Source organism: Cyprinus carpio, chromosome A23, assembly GCF_018340385.1.
Source record: "Cyprinus carpio isolate SPL01 chromosome A23, ASM1834038v1, whole genome shotgun sequence".
Classification (NCBI taxonomy): Eukaryota; Metazoa; Chordata; class Actinopteri; order Cypriniformes; family Cyprinidae; genus Cyprinus; species Cyprinus carpio.
The window spans coordinates 8,550,199-8,575,265 of NC_056594.1; the positions used below are offsets into that span (position 1 = coordinate 8,550,199).

The window sequence follows — 25,067 nt, forward strand, 5'->3', positions numbered from 1 at the left end:
GATCGTGGTTGGAGATCCCTGCTTTAAGGTGTGTTACATACATTTCGTACATCCTGGTCATTGTTTCCCTTTTTTTTTTGGCTATTCCTCCAATCTATTTCCTGCAAGCAGACAGGAGCTCCCAGTATATATAACATTAAAGGAAGAGGCTCCATCATATATTTTCTGTCTCATGTCAAAACAGGATGTGCAGCTTTACCATAAACCGTATGTCTGCAATTCTCATCTTCACCCTATGTAAGCACATTCTATTCTCATGCAGGTTTCTGTTCACACAGGCAAATACATGATTATAATAGTAAAATACCTTGATACATAAATGGGTTATATTCACAATGCTTATACTTGAACAATTCATATTTTGACCAATAAAAATCTTCTACATATTCCCCTCGAGACTTACTCAAGTCTCACCTTTACTTGTTTTTACCCAGAGTGCAGTTTCACAATTCAGTCTGATCAGTTATCACTGCCTAGTGCAGGGATCTCCAACCCTGCTCCTGGAGAGCTACCGTCCTGCAGACTTCAGTTCCAACCCTGCCCCAGCACACCTGACTGTAATTATCAAGTAGCCCTGAACACCTTGATTAGCTGTTTCAGGTGTGTTTGATTGGGGTTGGAGCTGAAATCTGTAGGACAGTAGCTCTCCAGGAGCAGGGTTGGAGACCACTGACCTAGTGACTCAATTAAGTCACATAGTTTTATCACCAATGACTAGATTATGTAACGGCATTCTAGTGGAGTATCAGGACCAAACTTCTGCCCCCACATTTGACTAGGATGGCGTAATAGATCCTGGTCTCCCTAATCCCTCATTTAAAATAAAATAATGTTATACGCATGAGCGTGCAATTGGTTCAGTGCTTGATGTGGTTATCACAGTTATGTAGTATACAACAGAAATACAAATTCAAAAGATAAAACATGTACTATCACAAAAATAGCATAGTTGATCTTCAGTCCAGATCCTTTGTGCATTGTTAGGCTAGCATGTATAGTTCATCTTTTATATCTCTTCTTCGTCCTCAGTTGAGGTACTATAGTCTCCATCATTTGTCAATGTTTTTGACTCCCAGTTGGATGTATAAGCCCAGTCCTGGTAATGTTCATTTTGGTTACTCTTCAAAATCGATTTCTCATCATCTTGACATCTTAGAATTTCCATTTGCTTAGCTGTGGCTTTGATAATTATTGACCTCAGTACGGGAAACACAGCAAAACAGTAATCCTCCTATTAATACTGCGACTCCTAAAATCATTCCTAATTTAGCTAACCATGCTCATCATACTTCTAACTGTAAACCATCATTCTGTTTGAAACTTGGTGCATCTTTCTGAGAGATATAAAGAGTTAGTTGTTTTTGTTCCTTCATATGCATTTGAAATGGTCTGTACAAAGCATTTCACTAGTGCAGGTCACAAATGTGGGGTTAATTGTAACATTACATGATTTAAACATTTCCAGGCACTAGCATAAAAAAAAAAAAAAATCCTTTTATTTCTTTGTCATATAATCACTAGGCCTAGAGAAAAACTGTGCCAAAGTTCCAAAATCTTTTGAAGATATCTCTGAACATTTATTTAATCATTGCAAAAGTAAACTTCTGGATAAAATTATTTCGTCGTCTTGGTTTGTTTAGGCCTATTTAAAATGAGACACATCTGTTTATTATTTGTACAATTATTTCGTAATTATTTTAATCTCCAGATAGTTAGATAGTTCTGCTTAGCTTCTTATGCGTTGCTCAATAAAAAAGTGTTGGTTTGTGCTCCACTCTCCACTACACACACGGATGGATCATAAGAGCATTTTCTGTGCTGAACCCAGCGATGAGTTAAACAACACTCGCCAGCACAGATTACAGTTCTCCGGAGTGATCTCAAGTTTTTATGGACATATTTTATATACACATCTGTAAATAAAGAAATTAAAACTAAATAATATTAGTGAAAATTTAAAGCTGTACTATAAAATAAAATGGTTATTTTTCTTAAATACTAAATTTCTGCCATATTAAACTTTTAATTAAGATTAAGTTTACCTTAATGTCAATTGTTTTTTGATCTCATATATTTTGGTGGGTCTTGAAATAGATTATACTTGTTAAGGTGGGTTGTGAAATGGAAAAGTTTAAGAACCCATCTTAAACCATTCATCATGAAATATTGTACTACTTGAACTGTGTATGAGTATTGGTAGAATATATAAGGACTGGTCTTGCTACAAAGCAAACTATGCAGTTTTCCAAATTTTATTTTTTCTGCTGTGTAATTTACCTATTTATAACAATTATTTTCTTCTACCTTTTCCCATAAATCATTTGAATTGCTATTGTCTTATAACTGATATTATGGTTATCATTTACAATCTGTTTGTCTAGATACTTTTTCTCTCATCTAGATTTTTTCATTTTTGGATTAAGTCAAAGCCACTGCTAGATTCAACTAAGGGAGTGAAAGTCAATTCCAGGGAAGTCTGGGTGCTGTTGGCTATGGCTTGAGCTTGTGGAATTCGATGCATCAGGCATGTGATGATCATCAGATATCTTTTCATTTTTCTGCTTCTCTGACAGAAGAATGTGAGCTCCTTGCTTATCTCTTTTTGAGTTATCAGTTTTTGCACTTCCTCTTGTCACTGGTCTTTTCTCGTCACTTTCTCTCTTATTGTTCACGTTTCCTTCTCTTTCTACTTCCTGTTTTCCATTTGTTGGCCCACATCTTCTCCAAAGTATTTTGAACATTCATTAGCTGTACCATCAATCCTTCCATCTTCACCAGGGTGACTCTTTGAGAGTCGTTGCAATGGTCTTTCCCCTGGTTGGCAAGGGAGGGTCGTTACTAGCACGCCTTAGTCCCTCACTTCATGATGTGTGGGGTTGTTGAGGCTGGTTGGTGTATTTTAAGGTGAGAGATGTGAACACAGGTATCACTCTCTAACGGTTTGCTGATTAATGCAAGGCTCTCCATTGAGATCAGCACTCACTCTTGCTCAGTAGCAGAGGCCTTTTCACCTCTAACACACACAAAACACCTTACACATGTAAACTGAAACCTTTAGAGTTTTTTGTTAGTGATTTCATGCATGCTCATTTACTCATCTGGCTAGTTGTCCTTCTTGTTGTGACCTGTGGAAATTCCATGTGGGTTGAGGGCTGTCCTGGCCCCTTTTTTGAGCTTTCACAAATCCATTGCTGTCAATACAATGAGTAAAGGGCTAATATCCATTTTCTATAATATAATAAAAAAATTGGTTTTACTCAGTTGTCTGCATCCTTACTATTTTTCAATTCATTTTAAATTTATTCTCCACAATTTACTAATTCAGTTAACTGAGTTCCACTATATCACTGGATAATTTCCTAGGCTTATCTTGCTCAGTAGCAAAGGCCCCTTTGACCTGGAAAACACTCAACCCACTTTATGTTAACAGTCAGAAAGATATTTTATCCTTTTGACACAGAAACAGCTCCATCATGATATGCTGAAAATGAAGTTATATGTGGGGTGGACAGAGCAACCTTGCTTTGTTCTGACTTCCAATGTTATACGCTGTGCAATTGTGGCACTGCTTTTCTTTCTGCCACAACAATGACCTAGGTACTGACCAGGAAACTTAACCAAATTCATCCATGGTCATTATTTTACTGGGCATAATTTGCCCTGTGGGCCCACATAATAAAATTTGTATACAGCTGTTTTGGCAAAATAATTGATTTGCATCAGTGTCTCATCAGACACCCTCTTTCACTCCATTCAACACCATCATTCATACTTTTTCCACACACACACACTTTTGGCCAAAACCCTTCTTTTTTTTTTTTTTTTTTTTTTCTTGAGATTTCAGCTGATTGTGAACTACATGATTTTAGCTGTTGAATGGCATGGATTCTGAGTAGGATAACATGAACTTTTCGTTAGGCTCTACTGAGCGTAGACCTGATAGCATTCCACATAGTTTCTAGATGTCATGCACCTGGGCAGTCAGTCACCATAAAGTTTAGTTTAACACGTCTGTAGATTTTTTCCATCAAAATCTAATAGATTAATTTGTTTAGTATAGTAGGCCTAGGCATTGTGCACTTGAGAGCCAATTGTAATTTCTCAAATGTCACCTGTTTGTTTAAATACTTTTTTGTTATTGCTAACTTTGAGAAGAGGATTGGAGATCTCTGCATAATCTAGGATCCATGGCCATCAGCATTTCCATCTTGTTATCCCTATAGTGATAACAGCATATGTGTTTTCATGATTTTGGATCTTTGGAGTAAATTTTTTTTTTCTTAGTATTTTACTCAATCTAGCCCTAGAAAATTACCATTAACCAAAATGGAGTGACCAATATTTTTATTTTATCAGTCATATATATATATATATATATTATTTTTTTTTTTCTATTAGGCATCTTGTACCCTTTTTTTTTTTTTTTCCTCCAAAGAGTTCCGAATTGTTGTCAATAATTCAGTTGTGCATTTTCCCCCTAGTTGGTTAAATGAAATTACCCTTACTGTGCAAAATCCAGCCCCATTTTTATCTGATTGGTGAGTCAAGCACTCACTTCTATCTGTATAAATGCCTTTTATTTAAGACATAAGGCTGGACTGGTACCTATTGAAAAGCAGAATAAGAATGTTAGTTAAAACACAGAATTCAAAGAACTGCTGTGAGACCAGTGAATAATTAAGATTTATATAGTTAATAAAATAATTAACAAAATTTGAAGCAGTCTTTAGTGATCATTAAATATGCAGCACCTGTGCATGCAATGGGAAGGGATGGAAATCTTTCTGGTTAGATCCTCAGCCTAGGCTGTTGTACTGGGTCATCAGTCTGTAATGGCACTCAAAGGCATGATGTTGTGGTGTATGGTCTCCATTGTTTCTCTGCCTCTCCTCAGTCTGGCTTTTGATTGCTCCTGCCAGAGTTTTGGATTGCAGGACGTTCTTTTCATCTTCAGGAAAAGCCTCAAGTGAAAGATTCACCTTTCCTGCAGTAAGCCCTTCTTCATGCTGAAGTGTGCTCTCCTCTTTCAGGAAGGGAGGGGAACATCCATCAGCCTCTCCCTCTTCTCTCTACAGCTGTGTTTTGCCTGTTTGTCACTGTGTTAGACAGACTCCAGTTCATTGCTTCCCTTTGTCAAGGCACTGTTCCATAAGCCATCTGAAATTTTAACACTAAAACTGCATTTATCAAATTGAACCTTTGTAACTTCTGACAAAATTGTGTCTGAGCAATCAGCTCATCTAATTTTCACTTTTCAACTATCTTTTTCGATGTTTTTATTAAGGGACCAATCTCATCTGGTTAAAAACAGCAGTTCCCTTATTCTGTTTTAGTAAAGCAAGTTCTTCGTTGCAGAAAAATAGCAAGCAGTTTTTTCTTTGCAAAATGCAGAAAGTAGCAGTAATCTACCTTTATTATATACTGCAATTAAACAAAAGAAGATTTTACAACAGCATGACATGCGTATAGTAAACTAAAGACTTTTTTGTTGTAAGATATCTGGTAACGGTGAATTATTTTTTTCCCAACCACATAAAATAATTCCTATTATCTGATATTTAAATATGTAAGCAACAAGTCCCATTCCTATTGTAAAATGCCTATGGCTTTTGAATCAAAATTCCTATTAACTTGTTCACCCAATCTTCCTCTCATTCAACATTGCATACACAAGTTATTTTTTAGTTAACTCAAGCCCAAATCTCTAAAACTCTGTATTGGATTAACTTACTGTGTCCCAGGGATAACAAGATACACATTTTAGAAGTCTTCAGTTATTTGATAGAAAGTTTTAAGCACATGCAATCTTTTTATTCATCTCTTAACACAAGTCATTAAATAATAAATGTATATCTTATTTTAAGTAATCTATTCTTATTTCAATAATCTGCAAAGTGTATATATTTTGGCACAATTTTTTGTTTCTTCTATAACAAAGTGTATTGCTTATAGGGCTCATACACTCATTCTTCGTCCTTTTTTTAGATAGGGCTCATACACTGATTCACTCTTCTCCAGTGTAACACCAGCCACACCCGTCTCCGCGACCTAATCACACTCAAGTGACGACAAATTGTGAGCACCTCTTGCTCCACCAAATATAGGGTTTATTTTCTCATACAACCACAGTCATTCACACAGACACTTACATTAAAACATACATTAAAACAGACTTAAAAAAATACACTCTTCCTGAGTGACCTAACAGTTCTACTCGCCCTTTCACTGATCGCCTTCCTCAGTGCCGGCCCTGCCTAATAAGCGGCTGCATAGGGCCCCGTGGCCACCAGGGGGCCCCGTGTCAGGCGTTCAGACACCAATCACGGGAGTAACGCGAGATGATGGTGGAGATGGCAACAGCATAGCTGAGCTGCAGCGTATTCTGAAGCTGTACTTCCATAGGAATTAGTTAAAAACGTTCGTGGACACCCACTGTAAGTGTCTGACAAATCGTGTAGAATGCAATGCGCGCTCAGCATCTCCGGTCCTCGCGAAATCGAAAGCGAAACTTAAAAAGGATGCGTGCGTGCATTCAAACGCAATTTCATTACCAGCAGTTTGAGAGCGGCTGCTGCTCCCTGATGCAAGCAAATTAGGCTGCATACAATATCTAGGCTGTAATTAGTATGCACACTATAATAGGATGTGTAGTTATAACCATCTCTTAGCTCTGTATCATGCTTGAAGAAAATTTTGGTTTCTGTTTGCGCTTTGATTTGAATATTGAGAGAGTAGCCTACTGTGATTATGGTTGCACTTAATAAGACTAAGAAATAAACTGTTCTTTTTTAATGATCAATTTGTGGAAAAAAGTTCAGATAGGAGGTCAAACATTCTAAAAAATCAATGCTTGCAAGTGCAGTTATATAGGGCTGAAGAGACTCATGAAATCATACAAAGAAGTCGGTCAGTTGAGTTTGTTGCAAATTATTTTACAGTGCTCGAGTATTGTCTGTTATTGCATATAATAATTCATAGTCAGAAAGCAGAACTGAGATGGCATTTATTGCAAGATTTTAAATGTGTCTGCAGACTATTTTTCCATGCATGTTTTTCATCATTGAAGATTTCTTAAAATATTGTAAAAATCTTGTCTAGTCTCATTCTTGTGAACCCGGTCTCGTGTCTGGTCTCAGATTTTTGCCTTCACTTTGATGTTATTTAAATCTTTTTCAACATGTTTACACTTATATTTTATTATTTTTGCATTTTAATCTGGCCTGTCATGCCAGCCCAGAAAATTAAGTTCTCTAATGTAATTTTCATAACCAGGTGTTTTTGCATTAAGCATTAATTGTTTTTGCATTAAGCATTAATCTCACTGAATTTTGATACATTTCTCTTAAGCAATCTTTAAACTCTTTAATTTTGCATAAATGGGTTGTTGACATGACATGACATGGCATTTTCAAACAAGATAAAAAAAAAATTAAATAATTAGTACTGTCATTTAAAATTTCTTTGTTTTACATGGACCCATTAATATAAAAGCTACTTTGTAAGTATAATTATTATTATTATTTTACATTTTTGATCGAAATCTTAAAAATTGTCCTATAGTGTGACTGTCTCAAGGATATTCAATAAATTACAACTTTTATAAATTAAAAAGAAAAGCATACAATTGTTAATAAATACCTCAGACATAATTTTACAAGTGTCTATTTTAGTAATTGGCAATAATTTTTTCATCCATATATTTCTAAAAGCATATGAACTTGATACATTATGTCACTGAAAACTGTGTCCTCCGGTGTGAAAGCATATCCTGATTTTAAACTCCAGAGACAACTTTAATTAGTTGAAGGGCCAGAATAGTGTTTTACAAATAAGTGTTTTTTACTGCATATTTGTCAACTACCCAAATATATTTTCCTATCCATATCTTGAAAGATAAATATTTTGAGTAAAACAAATTGGTAAAACTTTACAATTAGGTGTCTGTGTAGGATGTACATTGGTGTGGGATTCGGGTGGTTAGGTGAAACTGTAGGTATGGGGGCCCCTTTTGAAAATCTGCTTAGGGCCCCCAAAACGCTAGGGCCGGCACTGCACTTCCTCAAGACAGTAAAAAAGCAGCACCCTGCAGGAATTTTTGCCTATCCGTTCTGATCTCTTTAAACTTCCATACACCAAAAGAGCGGTATAGCCATAGGACTTTGCACACTTTCCTATATGTTATCTGCTTAATGTCTATTGATTTCCATCAAGGCCCACTAATCAATAAACACAGATCATTGCATGCAATGTATTTCTTCTTGAATCAAAAGCCCTTTTTCTATTTGTTCTTTAAATTAGGAGGAGCATTTTCGATTGTCCATACCACCACTGGCTGACTCTGACAAACAACATCAATTATATAAGCAAAAAATTGCCTACCTTATTGTTTAGTGGCCACTATTAATATTGTTCATCAAGCCAGCCCAAAGTGGTCCTCCACCCTCTGCTCCTTTCCAATCCTGTTCGTGACGCCAATTTGTGGTGGCTTCTGCCGACGCTGTGAGGAATCATTCTCAAAGTCTTGGGGTTTTGATGCCAGAAAAAAATAGATTTTTATTCTCAGAGAGATAAATCAGTCTAGAGATGATGTGTGAAGTCTAGAGAAGTCTGTGGTTGAACAGTGTTTATACAGGTTTTTTTTTAGTTTATGTTACGTTAAAGGAAGAGGCTCCATCATATAAACATCCTGTCATCGTTTACCTTTTTAAGGCTATGCCTCCAATCTGTTTCCTGCAAGCAGACAGGAGCCCCCAGTTTATGTTACGTTAAAGGAAGAGGCTCCATCATGTAATTTTTGTCTCATGTCAAAACAGGATGCGCAGCTTATAATAAGAAGCTTAAGCTTATAAAATAAGAAATCAGGAAGGGGGCCCACACCACCATTTCACACCCACCATATATATGCAGTGGTGTGAAAAATTGTTGGCCCCCTTCCTGATTTCTTATTTTTCTGCATGTGTCACACTTTAATTTAGTTTCAGATCATCAAACTAATTTAAATTTTAGAAAAAGATAACACAAGTGAACATAACATGCAGTTTTTAAATTGAGGTTTTTATTAAGGGAAAACAAAATCCAAAACTACATGGCCCTGTATGAAAAAGTGTTTGCCCCCTAAACCTAATAACTGGTTGGGGCCACCCGTAGCAGCAACAACTCCAATCAAGCGTTTTGGCGATAACTTGCAATGAGTCTGTTACAGCGCTGTGGAGGAATTTTGGTCCACTCATCTATGCAGGAATTGTTGTTGTAATCAGCCACATTGGAAGGTTTTCGAGCATGAACCGCCTTTTTAAGGTCATGCCACAGCATCTCAATAGGATTCAGGTCAGGACTTTGACTTGGCAACTCCAAAGTCTTCATTTTGTTTTTCTTCAGCCAATCGAGTTGGACTTGCTGGTGCGTTTGGATCATTGTCCTGCTGCAGAACCCATGTTCGCTTCAGCTTGAGGTCACAAACAGATGGCTGGACTACCCACTGTAGGCAGGTCCTATTAAGAGATTTCTTGAATGCGAACAGGTGTGGCAGTAATCAGATCTGGGTGTGGCTAGAGAAATTAAACTCAGGTGTGATAAACCACAGTTTTAACAGAGGACAAACACTTCTTCACACAGGGCCATGTAGTTTTGGATTTTGTTTTCCCTTAATAATAAAAACCTTCATTTAAAAACTGCATTTTGTGTTTACTTGTGTTATCTTTGACTAATATTTAAACTTGTTTGATCTGAAACATTAAAGTGTGACAAACATGCAAAAAAAAATAAGAAATCAGGAAGGGGGCCAACACTTTTTCACACCACTGTATATAAACACCGCGTAGTTGGTCCCATTACCACCGCGGTGGTAAAAATGTCACTGACCCAACCCCAGGCTGGCACGCTCTCCTGATTACATTCCACAACTCCACCATCTCCAAAATTTGGATCAGTCATCAATGCATCCTGTTATTTTAACAGGAAATTATTCCATTCAGTGCTGCCCTCAAGAACAGTGCCATTTACAGCAGGCAGTTGTATCCAGTGGGTCTTCAGCATGCCAAAGGCCCTCTCAATCACGCATCTGGACCTGGAATGATGCCAGTTGTAGCGGCCTCAACTGGAGAGGCAGCAGGTTCACGGTAGGGTGTCATGATGGTAATACTGTAGGTGAAGTCAAGCAGGGGTACCCTCCATCTCCCAAGATGCACCGGTCCTCAGGTGGATACAACTGCCTGCTGGAAATGGCACTGTTCTTGAGGACCTTTGCATCATGGATGGATCTGCCAGGAAAGTCCACGCAAATGTCCAAGAAATTACCGCTGTGATCACACACAGCTTGGAGCAGCACTGAATGGAATAATTTCCTGTTTAACAAACAGGATGCATTGACAGCTGGGGGATTTATGCGGATGTGGCAGCCGTCAATAGCTACGACTGCCATGTGAAAAGCAGGAGAGCCTGCCAGCCTGGCAAATCCTGCACCAGTCTCCTCCACCTCTTCACCCTGAGGGAGTTGCACAATATGTTTTAGCAGGCCACGGACAACCCTGTGCACTTTTGACTTGGGGATAGAAAAGGCTGAGGCAAAACCTGATGGGATGCAGCATGGGCCAGCCAGTAAAGATACCTTGATATCTTTTGATCATCCATGGTCAACTTCATAAGGCAGTGCAGCTCTGAGGTTGACTATGGATTGTCTTGTCATATGGAGATGGGGACGGAGGTCAGATTCTCTGTCCAGAAACAGCTTCAGGGTGGGAACTGTTGCATTCAGCTGACAGTATGGTGTGATGATGTCAGTCTACAAAGCAGTAAATAAAATGACTCTAGTACTGTGTCAAATGTCCTGTCTTTATGTATTATACTTATATTTGTTAGGTAAAAAAATGTTAGTCTGAATGCACTGTAAGTCGCTTTGGATAAAAGCGTCTGCTACATGCATAAATGTAAATGTATTTCTGTATTACTGTCCTAGATTTATGCCCACACACACACACACACACACACATACATTTATATAATGCAAAGAGTAAATTTATATTGGATAAATAGGAATGAATGAAGTGTCGAATGCTTTGTTTACATTGATTGTGTGTAACTAGGCAACAACGTTCTCTTCCGTTAAATGACTCTTTGTAGTATGTCCCAGAATGTGCATACTCTTTTGCTACACACTTAAAAGTATGTACTTTTCCATAACAAAAAAGTACATACTTTTAGGCCATGTCCACACTAATACGTTTTCGTTTGAAAACGCATCTTTTTCTCTCCGTTTTGGCCTTCCGTCCACACTGAGACGGCGATTTTAATCAGCTTTTTAAAAACGCTCTCCAAAGTGGATAAATTTGAAAATGCTGTTTTCGCGTTTCCCCCCCCACGCCAGCGTTGTAGTGTGGACTGTGAAAACGGAGAGACTTTTGAAAACGGATGACGCAAGTTTAGTCATGTGACGCATATTACACCAATAGATATCCTTGTTTATACTGGTATTGTGCACGTTATGTGCTATGCACTTTCACACTGTACGCGCAACCGGCACATCCGGGAACGTAACTGTCAATTTCGCCACCGCCCCTTTTTAGGGGAAAATAAACAGATTTCCCATAGACTTCCATACAAATTAGCGGCAAAAAGCAACGTCCGTACATAGACGGCAGGCGTGAATAATTAAAGAAATCCTTAAGACTAAACATGTGAAGTAATTATGTCTACCCTGCCTGCCACAGAGAGAAAGATACATCCACAAACTTAATTTGGTCAATTTAAAAACACGTACGTCCCTTCATTCTTCCAGTGTCAAATTGGTGTTACAACCCCCCCCCCAGTCTTACGGGGAGATTTACTCGTACCTCAGTCATCGAGTCACCATAAGCCAGTGAATGATTTTACTTCGTATTTGAAAGTAAACATCTTTAAATGTATGTATATATTATGTCTTTATATTTAGAGTAGCCTACTGAGTGCACTTTTCTGTCCATCCATACAACTAGCCTGGCTTAGCTTTCGATTAGCATCATACGTAATTCATGATTTTTCCATAACAGCGATATGGATGATGATGACAGGTAGCCATGAATTTCAAATTTTGGGTTTTACAAACATTATTGGTGCACCCAACCACACAACAACTCTTTGGCATGTTGTAAGGTTAGTCCACTTCCTCGATCCAATACTGTATGGTGGTTTGTTTTCCCCTAAAAGTGGGTGTGAATCTGTTAATAGACATTCTATGATGCTGCGCCGGTTGTGCGTATTGCTATAGATGTGTTACTTTGTACACTCTTCATATCACAGTCCTGTAAAGATGAAAGCAAATTTACTCGCAATCGCGAGTTGCGTTATAGATCAGACATACAGTCGAGGCCAAAAATATTGGCCCCCTTGGTAAATATGATCAAAAAAGGCTGTGAAAATTCATTTGCATTGTTAATCCTTTTGGTCTTTTATTTAAAAAATTCACAAAAATGTATAATTTCATTGGATAAGAATTTAAAACGGAGGGGAAATATCATTATGAAATTCATGTTTTCTCAAATACTCGTTGGTCACAATTATTGGCCCCCTATAAATTCTTACGAGTAAAATATCTCTGAAGTATATTCCCAATCATTATCACAATTTTGAGCACTCCAGCACGATTATAATCATGAAATCATCCAGCTCTGGCTTCCTGTTTTACAGAAATATAAAAAGGAGGGAAAACAAAGCCCAAATCCCCTTAATAATCCATCACAATGAGAAAAAACAAAAGAATATATTTCTGATGTGTGCAGCAAAAGATAACAGAGCTGCTTCACAAATTGGTGAAGTGGCTTTAAGAAAAGAGCTAGAGCAGTGAAAATTTCCATTTCCACCATCAGGGCAATAATTAAGAATTTCCAACCAACAGAAAAAATGTACAACAAAAACTGCCTGGAAGAGGACATGTGTCTATATCGTCCTAATGTGCGGTGAGAAGGAGAGTTTGAGTAGCTAAAGACTCTCCAAGGGTCACAGCTGAAGAATTGCAGAAAATATTTGAGTCTATGGTTCAGAAAACCTTTAAAAAAATGTCAAACAGAACCTGCATCAACACATGTTGTTTGGGAGGGTTACAAGAAAACTTCTCCTAGCTCATTCAAAAACAAATTAAAGCATATTCAGTTATCAGACACGACTGGAACTTTAAATGAGCTTTTTAGCAGTAAACACTCAAGATGGGTTCGGTGAACACAGAGAAAAAAAGTACCCCATGTGTACAATGAAATATACTGCTCTATTTTTGATGTTGTGGGCCTATATTTCTGCTGGAGGTCCCGGACATCTTGTTTAGATACATGGCATCATGGGTTCTATCAAATACCAACAGATAAAAAATCAGTAAGTGAATGACTCTGTTAGAAATCTTATAATGGGCCATGTTTGGATCTTCCAACCATACAATGACCCAAACACAAACCTCAAAAACAACACCGAAATGGGTCACTGAGCTCAAAACCAAGCTTCTGCTATAGCCATTCCAGTCCTCTGACCTGAACCCCTACGGAAAATGAGAGGAAGTGAACTGAAGAGGAGAAAGCACCAACATGGAGCTGGGAATCTAAAGGGTTCTGGAGTGATTCTGGATGAAGGAATGGTCTCTGATCTCTTGTCAGGTGTTCTCTTACCTCATCAGGCATTATAGGAGGAAATTTAGACCTGTTAAACTGGCAAATGGGCTACGTTCACACTGCAGGCTGAAACGACCCAATTCCGATTTTTTTTGCCCCTATGCGACCTGTATCTGATCTTTTCATGACAGTCTGAACGACACAGATCCGATCTTTTCAAATGTGACCCAGGCCACTTGGGTTATGTGGTCTTCTGAATCCGATACGTATCCGATCTTTTGAAATGCGACCTACTCCATCTGAACGGCCAGGCCACATCTATCCGACCCTATGTTACGTCATTGATACGCTACAAACGTCATAATTCTGCGTTGAAGTAGGCGGGAACGAGAAGAAAGAAGCCACTCACATCAGTATCTCACCACTCCTGGCTGTATGGAGACAGATAAGTCTCAAATATAATTCACGCAAAAAACACGATTCACACATGCGTAGACAATTTCACATGCATGAAACCTAATTCACGTACACACAAAAAAAAAATTCACGTGCCGTGAAAAAAAATATATATTCACAAAAAGCAATTCACATGCGCAAAATAAAAATATATATTCATAAAATACATTTCACAAATGAAAAACACAATTCGTAGATATACAACTGTGCACAAAAACCTTTGAATGTTTAAAAATGTCGAGTGTCTGAATGTACAAATCGTCATTTACTACGAATCCACTCAGATTTGTGGTGTGTGTTTTTGAGACTTTTTCCTGGCAGAGCTCTCTTCCCACGTGGGTGCCATGTCGTACTCTTTAGCCAATCCGATGCGAGCTTACCATTAAACCAATCATATCATAAGCCACTGAGAGTGCATTCAAGGAGCACGATTCTGCACACCTTTTGCGCAATATGGATTAATTAGAACGGAAATTAAGCCTTTACATCAGTAATCCCATAGACAGTAAAAGAAATGGACACAGCGACCCAATTGGAACTCAATTGAGACAAGTGAAGCCCCATTTTTAGCGATTTTTTTAGAACTTCCGTTTCTGACGCGCAGACTCAAACTAAGCTTGATGACGTCAGCAACCTGTCTGACAGATGTAAATCTTCTAGTAGCTGTGCGGTGCAAACTGCCATCGTTAATCTTGCAGAGACGGCGAGCTGAGCGGGGGAGTTCTTTGGCGTGAGTGAGCAGGAGTAAGTATTCTGATTAATTATTTTGTATAGTATTTTAAAATGTAACACCAGGGCTTCTATGGGCTTCTCTCTTGACGTCTCCCCGATTGCCTGCGAGCTTCTGAATGCACTCTCGGTGGCTTATGATATGATTGGTTGAATGGTAAGCTCGCATCTGATTGGCTAAAGAGTACGACAGACCCACGTGGGAAGAGAGCTCTGCCAGGAAAAGTCTCAAAAACACACACACACAAATCCGAGTGGATTCGTAGTAAATGACGATTTGTACATTCAGACACTCGTACATATTTTAAACATTCAAAGGTTTTTGTGCACAGTTGTATATCTACGAATTGTGTTTTGCATTTGTGAAATGTATTTTATGAATATATAATTTTATTTTGCGCATGTGAATTGCTTTTTCTGTGAATATATATTTTTTTTTCACGCACGTGAAAAATTTTATTTGTGTGTACGTGAATTAGGTTTCATGCATGTGAAATTGTTTACGCATGTGTGAATCGTGTTTTTTGCGTGAATTATATTTGAGACTTATCTGTCTCCATATGGCTGCGACTCTGCACCCACACGTTTCTCTGTACCGACGTTGCTAACACTGCTCCACAAAACGCCATGGCCAAAAACCTTGCTCTCCTCCTTCTTCTAATTTTCTTCTTAAAACGAGAAGATTGTAATTGTGCTGGCTCCGTTGGGAAAATAACTTTAATATTGCAAAAAGAGCTCCGCTGTTGCCTACCACTGTTGTTGACATCCATGTTTAACGTTAGCTACTTCCGCAAACAACGAGTGACGTCGTTGGCCGTTGAGTACTCTTCTGCGCATGCGGGTCACTTCTGGGTCATTTCACGTTTCACACAGGAGATCACAAAAGGTCGCATTTAATTGAAAATGTGAACGGACTTGCAAAAAAATCGAATTTTTTCAAAAAATCGGAATTGAGCATTAAGCCCTGCAGTGTGAACGTAGCAAAAAGTATTGAATAAAAGGGGGCTATTAATTGTGTGTATTAGAGAAAAACATTTATTTCATAATGATATTTCCCCCCATTTTAAATTCTTATTATCCAGTGAAAGGATACATTTGTGTGAATTTTTTAAATAAAAGACCAAAAAGATTAACAATGCAGATGAATTTTCACAGCCTTTTTTGATCATATTTACCAAGGGGGCCAATATTTCTGGCCTCGACTGTACAATTGTGAGTGTGTGCGACCTTCTTTTCGTAAATAAAATATATAAAAATATATAAAATTTCCTGTCAGAAAAACTGCATGAAAACGTTTCATGTCTGTCCCATGCGTATAATCTGCAGTGAGCTTTTTTTTTAGGCTTTACGCATGCGCAGAAAGCGAATTTAACTTTTTCTGATGTTTCTGTGTGGATGAGACACTTTTGGAAAACGCTTGAAAACACTAGTGTGGACGGAGAGGATTTTAAAACGAAAACGCCATTTTCAAATGTATCCGAATTAATGTAGACGTAGCCTTAGTACATGCAGGTCCTTCTCAAAAAAATTAGCATATTGTGATAAGTTCATTATTTTCCATAATGTAATGATAAAAATTAAACTTTCATATATTTTAGATTCATTGCACACCAACTGAAATATTTCAGGTCTTTTATTGTTTTAATACTGATGATTTTGGCATACAGCTCATGAAAACCCAAAAAATTAGCATATCATGAAAAGGTTCCTCTAAACGAGCTATTAACCTAATCATCTGAATCAAACTAATTAACTCTAAACACCTGCAAAAGATTCCTGAGGCTTTTAAAAACTCCCAGCCTGGTTCATTACTCAAAACCGCAATCATTGGTAAGACTGCCGACCTGACTGCTGTCCAGAAGGCCATCATTGACACCCTCAAGCGAGAGGGTAAAAACACAGAAAGAAATTTCTGAACGAATAGGCTGTTCCCAGAGTGCTGTATCAAGGCACCTCAGTGGGAAGTCTGTGGGAAGGAAAAAGTGTGGTGGCAAAAAACGCTGCCACAACGAGAAGAGGTGACCGGGACCCTGAGGAAGATTGTGGAGAAGAAGGACTGATTCCAGACCTTGGGGGACCTGCGGAAGCAGTGGACTGAGTCTGGAGTAGAAACATCCAGAGCCACCGTGCACAGGCGTGTGCAGGAAATGGGCTACAGGTGCCGCATTCCCCAGGTCAAGCCACTTTTGAACCCAGAAACAGCGGCAGAAGCGCCTGTTGCTCAGTGGTCCAAAGTACTTTTTTCGGATGAAAGCAAAATTTTGCATGTCATTCGGAAATCAAGGTGCCAGAGTCTGGAGGAAGACTGGGGAGAAGGAAATGCCAAAATGCCTGAAGTCCAGTGTCAAGTACCCGCAGTCAGTGATGGGTCTGGGGGTGCCATGTCAGCTGCTGGTGTTGGGTCCACTGTGTTTTATCAAGGGCAGGGTCAATGCAGCTAGCTATCAGGAGATTTTGGAGCACTTCATGCTTCCATCTGCTGAAAAGCTTTATGGAGATGAAGATTTCGTTTTTCAGCACAACCTGGCACCTGCTCACAGTGCCAAAACCACTGGTAAATGGTTTACTGACCATGGTATTACTGTGCTCAATTGGCCTGCCAACTCTCCTGACCTGAACCCCATAGAGAATCTGTGGGATATTGTGAAGAGAAAGTTAAGAGACGCAAGACCCAACACTCTGGATGAGCTTAAGGCCACTATCGAAGCATCCTGGCCCTCCATAACACCTCAGCAGTGCCACAGGCTGATTGCCTCCATGCCACGCCGCATTGAAGCAGTCATTTCTGCAAAAGGATTCCCGACCAAGTATTGAGTGCATAACCTGAACATAATTATTTGAAGGTTGACTTTTTTTGTATTAAAAACACTTTTCTTTTATTGGTCGGATTAAATATGCTAATTTTTTTAGGAATTTTGGGTTTTCATGAGCTGTATGCCAAAATCATCAGTATTAAAACAATAAAAGACCTTAAATATTTCAGTTGGTGTGCAATGAATCTAAAATATATGAAAGATTAATTTTTATCATTACATTATGGAAAATAATGAACTTTTATCACAATATGCTAATTTTTTAGAAGGACCTGTAGTATAAGCAGGCGAATTGGGACGCAGCAGAACTGTTTGAAATAATCTATTCGCTCGGAGCCGGAATTCGCATCACAAATATAATTCTGCTTTCTTAGCTGTTCTCGTGCAACGGTGTAACGTGAAAAATTTTATGAGTTTTATTTGTTATATTACAATAACATAGTACACACTCATGTGCCATGTAACATGACTGGTAATTGGTATTATATTAGGCGAAGTAAACCCACGTACCACTGTGGCCCTACACGCAAACACAGAATGTTCTCCTAATGTTAACATATGGTTCACTTTTGCTTGATCTTATGGAAGAATTATGTTCTAAGAACGTTCTCTGTAACCACAAGTAACCAAAAACTAAAAATCATCCAATTAATTACTCAATAAATGTAATTTTATTTTAAAAAATAATGTTTATGGCAGTATTTTTTATTGTAATAGTTGCTTAAAATTTTAAGTGAATTTTTTTTTTCCTTTTTTTTTTGTTTTTTTTTTTGACGGGTGTGTAAATTTAGTTCTCTTTGTATTTACAATTGTGTAATATATTTTAATTTATTTTGTATGTAGTCAAAATAAATTATTTATTATTAGCTTTATAGGACTTTAATTATGAAACGTGAGGGTTAAAATTAATTAAAAAAAAAAGGCTTAAAGTTCGCTAAAATGTTACATTACTCCCTTTTCTACATTCAGGATCTTGACGTTGATAAAGATAGTTCATACGATGACTCTTTCACAGTCATTCATCACTCCTTATGACTAAGCCTTGAATGCACTCTTCTCTTCCAGAAACCATTCAACAGCAGTAATGATTAAGTGAAATATGGATCGCCTGACATATTGCAAATATGATGCAATATATTACATTTATTAGAAATCCCTATTGACTCTTTCTGCACCTCGTCCCATTACACCACACTCTCTGCTAATCTGTAAGCCAGTTTAGATGATCACTTTGAAACTCTTTTTTCTTCTTCTTTTCAGCCTTTTAGTTATTATAAGGCCATTAGAAGCTTCAATGATAGCACAGTGGCATTAAATATGAAAACTTGTCGGTGTTAGATTTAAGATCTTCCTAAAATCAATATCTCCCCATATCAATAATAACATTGATTTCATAGATGAGATGAAGATGTGTGGTCCTGTTTCGAGTCTGCTGCTCTTGTTCTGCGTGTGAGGCACTGGTAATAATGTCTGTGTGTTATTTGAATGATGGAAGGGGGTTTGCATGGTGGTGATTTGAACGTAAGACACTAGTTTCTCCTAAACTGGAAACCCACTTCCTTCTCCATGCTCAGTTCTCTGCACTGACAGGTCATCTGATATTGACTCTAATACAGTACATCGCTACATATTTGAGTGACTTATTATAGGCATAAAACAGTATGTTATTTTCAAACATATAAGATTAAAGTAAGACTATTCAGGCTTTTTTTTAAATGACAACAAACCAGTCTTGCCAATTGAATCAGAACCACATATTTATCAGTTCCTGTAGGCATAACAATCATAATGCTTAATATAGACTTAAACAGGCTTTTCAGCCACATTTACATCAATGTATTATGTATGAACAAAACAAAATGTAAAATATTAAATAACAGGTTTGGCCAACAAATATCGTAATTTAAATCAGATTTATTGACTAAAATCATAAGTAAAAATAATAATAATAATGTTACTTGAAATGACATAAAAAGTAGGCTGACTGAAATAAAATACTATATATATATATATATATATATATATATATCAGCTATAGTTTCCAAGGCAACATTTCTCATTTTCCAGTTAACATAGTGATAACCTAAAACTTAAATAAACATTTCAAGGGGTCCTAATATGCTTTTTCACTTTTTCAACTTTAGTTAGTCTATAATGTTGCTGTTTGAGCATAAAAAAATATCTGCAACGTTACAAAGCTCAAAGTCCACTTCAAAAGGAGATGTTTTATTTAACAGGAATCACTTTTCAAAAAATACAATGAATGACTGTTCTAGGAACCCCAAAACGCATATCAAGATTTTGTACAGGGCATTGTAAGTAATCCACACATATCGTCGAACGGGACGAGAGCCATTTTGAGCTGCACTAGAGGCAGCAGGTGGCTGTTATTACTATGCTGGAGACACGCTAGCTTTCCCAAGGCAGACGAATTGAGTGATTACAATCATCCGGGATTAAATCGCACTCAAATTGATTTGATTTTGACGCAATAATTACACTGAAACTTGCAGCAGGTGGCTATGGTAAGGGGTGCGACATTTCCCAAACCAGGCGCGGAGTGATGCCAATCACAGCACATTTCGTATTTCAGAAGGCGGGCCTTCATTTGATACAGGAACTATTCGAGCCGTTCATGCCAGACTGGGGAGAGAAGTGTTGTGATAATGTAAAATATGTTAAAAATAATGTGTTTTTCTAACAACCTAGTATGAATGCCTGTTCTAGTGCTTGACCCCAAAACATTCATTAAGATTTTGTAAAAGAGCTATAGGACACCTTTAATAAAAACGATATAGCCATACATGTAGTAAATGATATGGCTGAGATATGGGACACTTAGTCTGCAGTGCACGCATGCTGAGCACAACATACAGTATACAACACACATGTAGTAAATGATATGGCTGAAAATCATCTATGTATCCATTCATCTAACCAAACCGGTTCAGGTCAGGAGATACAGTAGTATGTAGTGTAAGGACTTGGCATAGTTTTGTAGCTGATAGTTCAATATGGTTAACTGCGTTGCATGCATGACTTTATATTTGAATGTGTATGTCTGTTTGCATACATCTTCCTCTGGGGTCAAATAAATGGGTTTGTTATCTATGCAGGATGTAGTAAGATCAGCTGTCACTTTTGGGCCAGAGACTTCCCTTGTCTGCCTCCATCACATCAGTAGGTCTGGACTGCATCCCACAAGGCCATTCAGCAAAATCCTAGTAATGCAAGTCTCAGTGAAAGATAGAAAGATTATCTTTTATAAACAGGCATGTCTTTGAATGCAGATTTTATTTTCATTAGTTCCTTGTTCAATGAAAAAAAAAAAAAAACTCCAAATATAGACATATTGATGTGGTGACTGGTTAAAGTTACCTCACAAAGCTAGTTCACTTTAACTGTTATCTTCCAACTGATATTGAACTTTGAATTGAGCCTCAGCATATGCTGGTTTTTATGGCTTTCCAGCCAGTGATAGTGTAGGATAGCAGAAAAGCAGGGCTATGATTGGTTGCCCTGCTTTGTCATAATTCGAGAGAGGTGACCATGTTGTATAAAGATTTATTCGCTGGAAACATGCTTGCACTTTTGGTTTTCAGGTTTGTGATTTATCATATTCTTTATTCGTCCTGCTTTCAAATATTGTCTGAGATGATCAAGTTTAATTCTGTGTTTTCTTGCACTACACTGGACTGTCTACTGTAGAGTTCATTTTCTTATCTGTCTATCTATCTATCTATTAGAAAAATGAGTGGTAAGTACTGTCGCTCCATAGTATAAACAAAGTACATGCAATCGCGAATCTCGAAAGTGAAAGTGAAACTAAAAAGCGATCGTGCGATGCTGGTGTTCTGACGATTTGTGACACCCTGTCAGATTTTGCAACCTCCCATTAAAACAGATGGTAGCATAATTCAATAGTGAAAAGTGCTACCTATTAGATTTTGCTTCCAGCATTATTTTAATAAAGTGTGAGGCTTCATTAACATGTACACCTACCCCAACCCTAAACCTGCCCTACAGTGTTGGTAGCATAACCTGATAGGTAGCATTATTTGTTAGAACACCGGCTCAACACTGTAATGTCTATCAGTCATCAGCGATGGACGATGGCATCGTCTATCGGCCCAACCCTGCTGTCTATCTATCTATCTATCTATCTATCTATCTATCTATCTATCTGTCTGTCTGTCTGTCTGTCTGTCTGTTACTTTGGATGAAATGAATAAATGTAAATAATGCATAAAATATATATGTGTCACACTTCCGTGGGAGCGAGGAGACGAGAAGAAAAACTTAAGACTGTAATAAAAAAAGGCAGGAACATAGGAGCTCAGGAGACATGAATGATGTAAGAAACCCTAGACACAGAAAAACACAGGGATAAAGTAATGGAATGAATGAGGAAATAAATGAGACACAGCTGAATGAGATAGAACTCAATAAACATGAGGGAGAAACTAGGTCACATGGAGAAAATGGAACATGTGGGGGAGGAAAACAAACACAATACAGTCCATGGGTGTGACATTACTTCTCCCATCCTGGAAGGCACGCCCCATGCCATAACAGATCCACTGGGGAGGGGGGCAGATGCTCTGGAGGCCTCTAAGGACAGCCTTACATGGGACAGATGGCCTCCAGGGCGGTATCCTTTCCGGAACCCATGGCGGATCAGACAGTTCAAGTAGCCATTTAACAGAGCGGCTTCCGTGGCCCTGGCCTCAGCACTCAGCCTGGCCTCTATGGCCAAATCCCTAAATAATGGAACAAATGAGATGCAGCTTAATCAAATAGAACTCAATCAACATGATGGAGAAACTAGGTCACATGGAGAACATGGAAGATGTGGGGGAGCAAAACAAACACAAAACAGAACATGGGCATGCGCTCTTGAGGCCTCTAAGGACAGGCTTACATGGGACGGACAGCCTTCAGGGCTGTACCCGTTCCGGGACCCATGGCAGATCAGGCGGTTACCCTTGAAATGAAAACATTAACTTGGAACTTGATATACTCCTTTACTCCACTAATGCAGAACTCACACCATACACATTTTGGTGGTTGGTGTTATTTACTTTTAGTTTGGAATTCGTGTACATTTATGTGCATACGTGCTGTCAAACTGTAAACACAAAACTGTTCACAATTAATATTTAGCAATGTTTCACATATCACATTTGCATTAAGCATTATCACATGTGATACAAAACAGATTTCTGAAACAATCTCGCTGGGAATATGTAGTTTAAATCATACTTTCATGTCAAATCATTAGAAGTTCAACAAGCTACAGCAGAACAACATGGCCTTTCTCTGTCAGCCCTCTCTCTCCCTGTGTCCTCTCTCTCAGTGATCACATGACCCCACTGAAACAACGTTCTTAAAGAGACAGCACCCGACACAAGCAGTTCTGGGAGCCATGGCGGAGCAGAGAACTCAGGGGACCAATGCGGAGCAGAGAACTCAGGGGACCAATGCGGAGCAGGGAACTCAGGGGACCACGGTGGAGCAGGCTGACTTAGGTGCCATGGTGGAACAGGGAACTCAGGGGGGCCATGGCCAGAGAGCAGGGGAACTCAGGGGGCCATGGCGAAGCAGGCAGACTAGGGACCCATGGTGGAACAGGAAACTCAGGGGGCCATAGCGGAGCAGGGAACTCAGGGGTCATGGCGGAGCAGGGAACTCAGGGGACCATGGCGGAGCAGGCTGACTAAGGAGGCCATGGCGGAGCAGGGAACTCAGGGGACCATGCCGGAGCAGGCTGACTAAGGAGTCATGGTGGAACAGGGAACTCAGGGGGCCATGGTGGAGCAGGGAACTCAGGGGGTCATGGCGAAGCAGGCAGACAAGGGAGCCATGGCGTAGCAGGCAGGCCAGGGGGCCATGGCTGAATCCCTATAGCCCCACCAAAAAATTTGTGTAAAACTGGGGAAAATTTCGGGCATCCAATAGTACTTATAAATCACATAGTAATGCCTTATATTGCATGACCATATTTAGATCCCTTAATATCCCTTATATAAATAAACATAACAACTACAACAGCTACCATACTTACTATCAATAAGCAGCAATTAATCAATCAAATTCAGTCTTTCTACTTAAAAAAAAAGTATTGCTAAAATATTTTTTTTGAAATTGTAAATAAGATAAAGATTTTTGGAGGAAATTTTACATGAAAATTCCATTTCAGTCTTTCTACTTAAAAAAAAAAAAATGAATATGAAAATTTCATTTCATTTTTGGAGGAAGGGAAATTTTCTACTTAAAAAAATAAGAAAAAAAAAAAAAAAAATCACATTTAATTCAATGTATTACTTGGTGTTTCTTTTAAAAAAAAAAAAAAAATTGTGAAAGTTACTAGGAAGTGTTTCAAAGTAAATACTACACCATTTTTTGTGTACTTAAAATTTTTTAAACAAAGTAAATACTACACCATTTTTTGTGTACTTAAAATTTTTTAAACAAATTTGATACAAATGTGCTCCTTGTTCCTCTACTGTAGCTCACACAGGACAAAAAGTGCTACATCAAAGTCATGAGCTTTGGGCTCATGGATTCCTTGGTAATGCATGAAGGAACTGATAAAACCTACCTTGAATACAATGTTTTATATATATAAAAAAAAAAAAAAAATTAAAAAGTCTGTCAAATTCATATATTAAATATAAAAGGCTGTTGGAGAAACAATTTTTATTTATAACATTTTGTAATAAACACATCTGAGATTAACCATTCTGTGCACCCTGCACCTGAATCATCATTATGCAATTTTTAAAAATAGATGCTTGTGTGAATGCTTTACAAATAATGCTTCCTTCCCAGAAATCCTAAAAAAGCGTGAGTGGCGTTCTAGCGGTCTTGCTTTGTTTCCTTGTTGTTTTTTCTGTGTAATTCATATCTCACCATATGATCATCCAGCGCAGTTCAAAGAAAAGGAAAGGAACCTGCACTCCACAACAAATACATGTTCTCACTCTGAGCTCTTGCTGATGTTATTCTTCCCTCTGTTTGATCACACTCTTAAAATTAGAAATGAAAGAGTTCATAAAGCAAGAACAAATAATTAGGCTTTTTTATTAATATTATTATTATTAATCTCATTGTAACAAAGCACAAACCGCAGAGCTCTTTTGAAGGCAGAGCTGAGAAATTCACTCACACAGCCTCAGCTGCACTACCATAACACTATTGTCACTCCACAGCTTTTCAACCATGTGTTCATTCTTCATGCATGCTAATGAGTCAGAATGAAAACCAGGGATTGCAGTGGTTTAACTGACTGAAAGCTTAGTCAAAAAAAAAAGTGATCACACCCATTCTGATGTTTGGTTTTTACTGCATGATTTATATAAAGAGCTTGTGCAGTTAACAAACTCTATTTGCATCTCATTATCTTCCAATGTGTACAATTTAGTTTATCTGCATGTGGAGAGTGTTATTGGGAAACTGTTAATATAATACCTGGAGAAAGCTGTTAGCATTCCCATTCACT

General features: G+C 38.1%; 1 protein-coding gene across 1 annotated transcript in view; it reads left to right on the forward strand.

The window, feature by feature from the left end:
* Positions 1 to 9: 9 nt before the first annotated feature.
* Positions 10 to 25,067, forward strand: part of LOC109106646 (solute carrier organic anion transporter family member 4A1-like) — a 38,579-nt gene continuing 13,521 nt past the window's right edge. Inside the window, 1 exon segment of the mRNA XM_042712898.1 lies at positions 10 to 28. The gene's annotated coding sequence lies outside the window, so the exon portion shown is untranslated.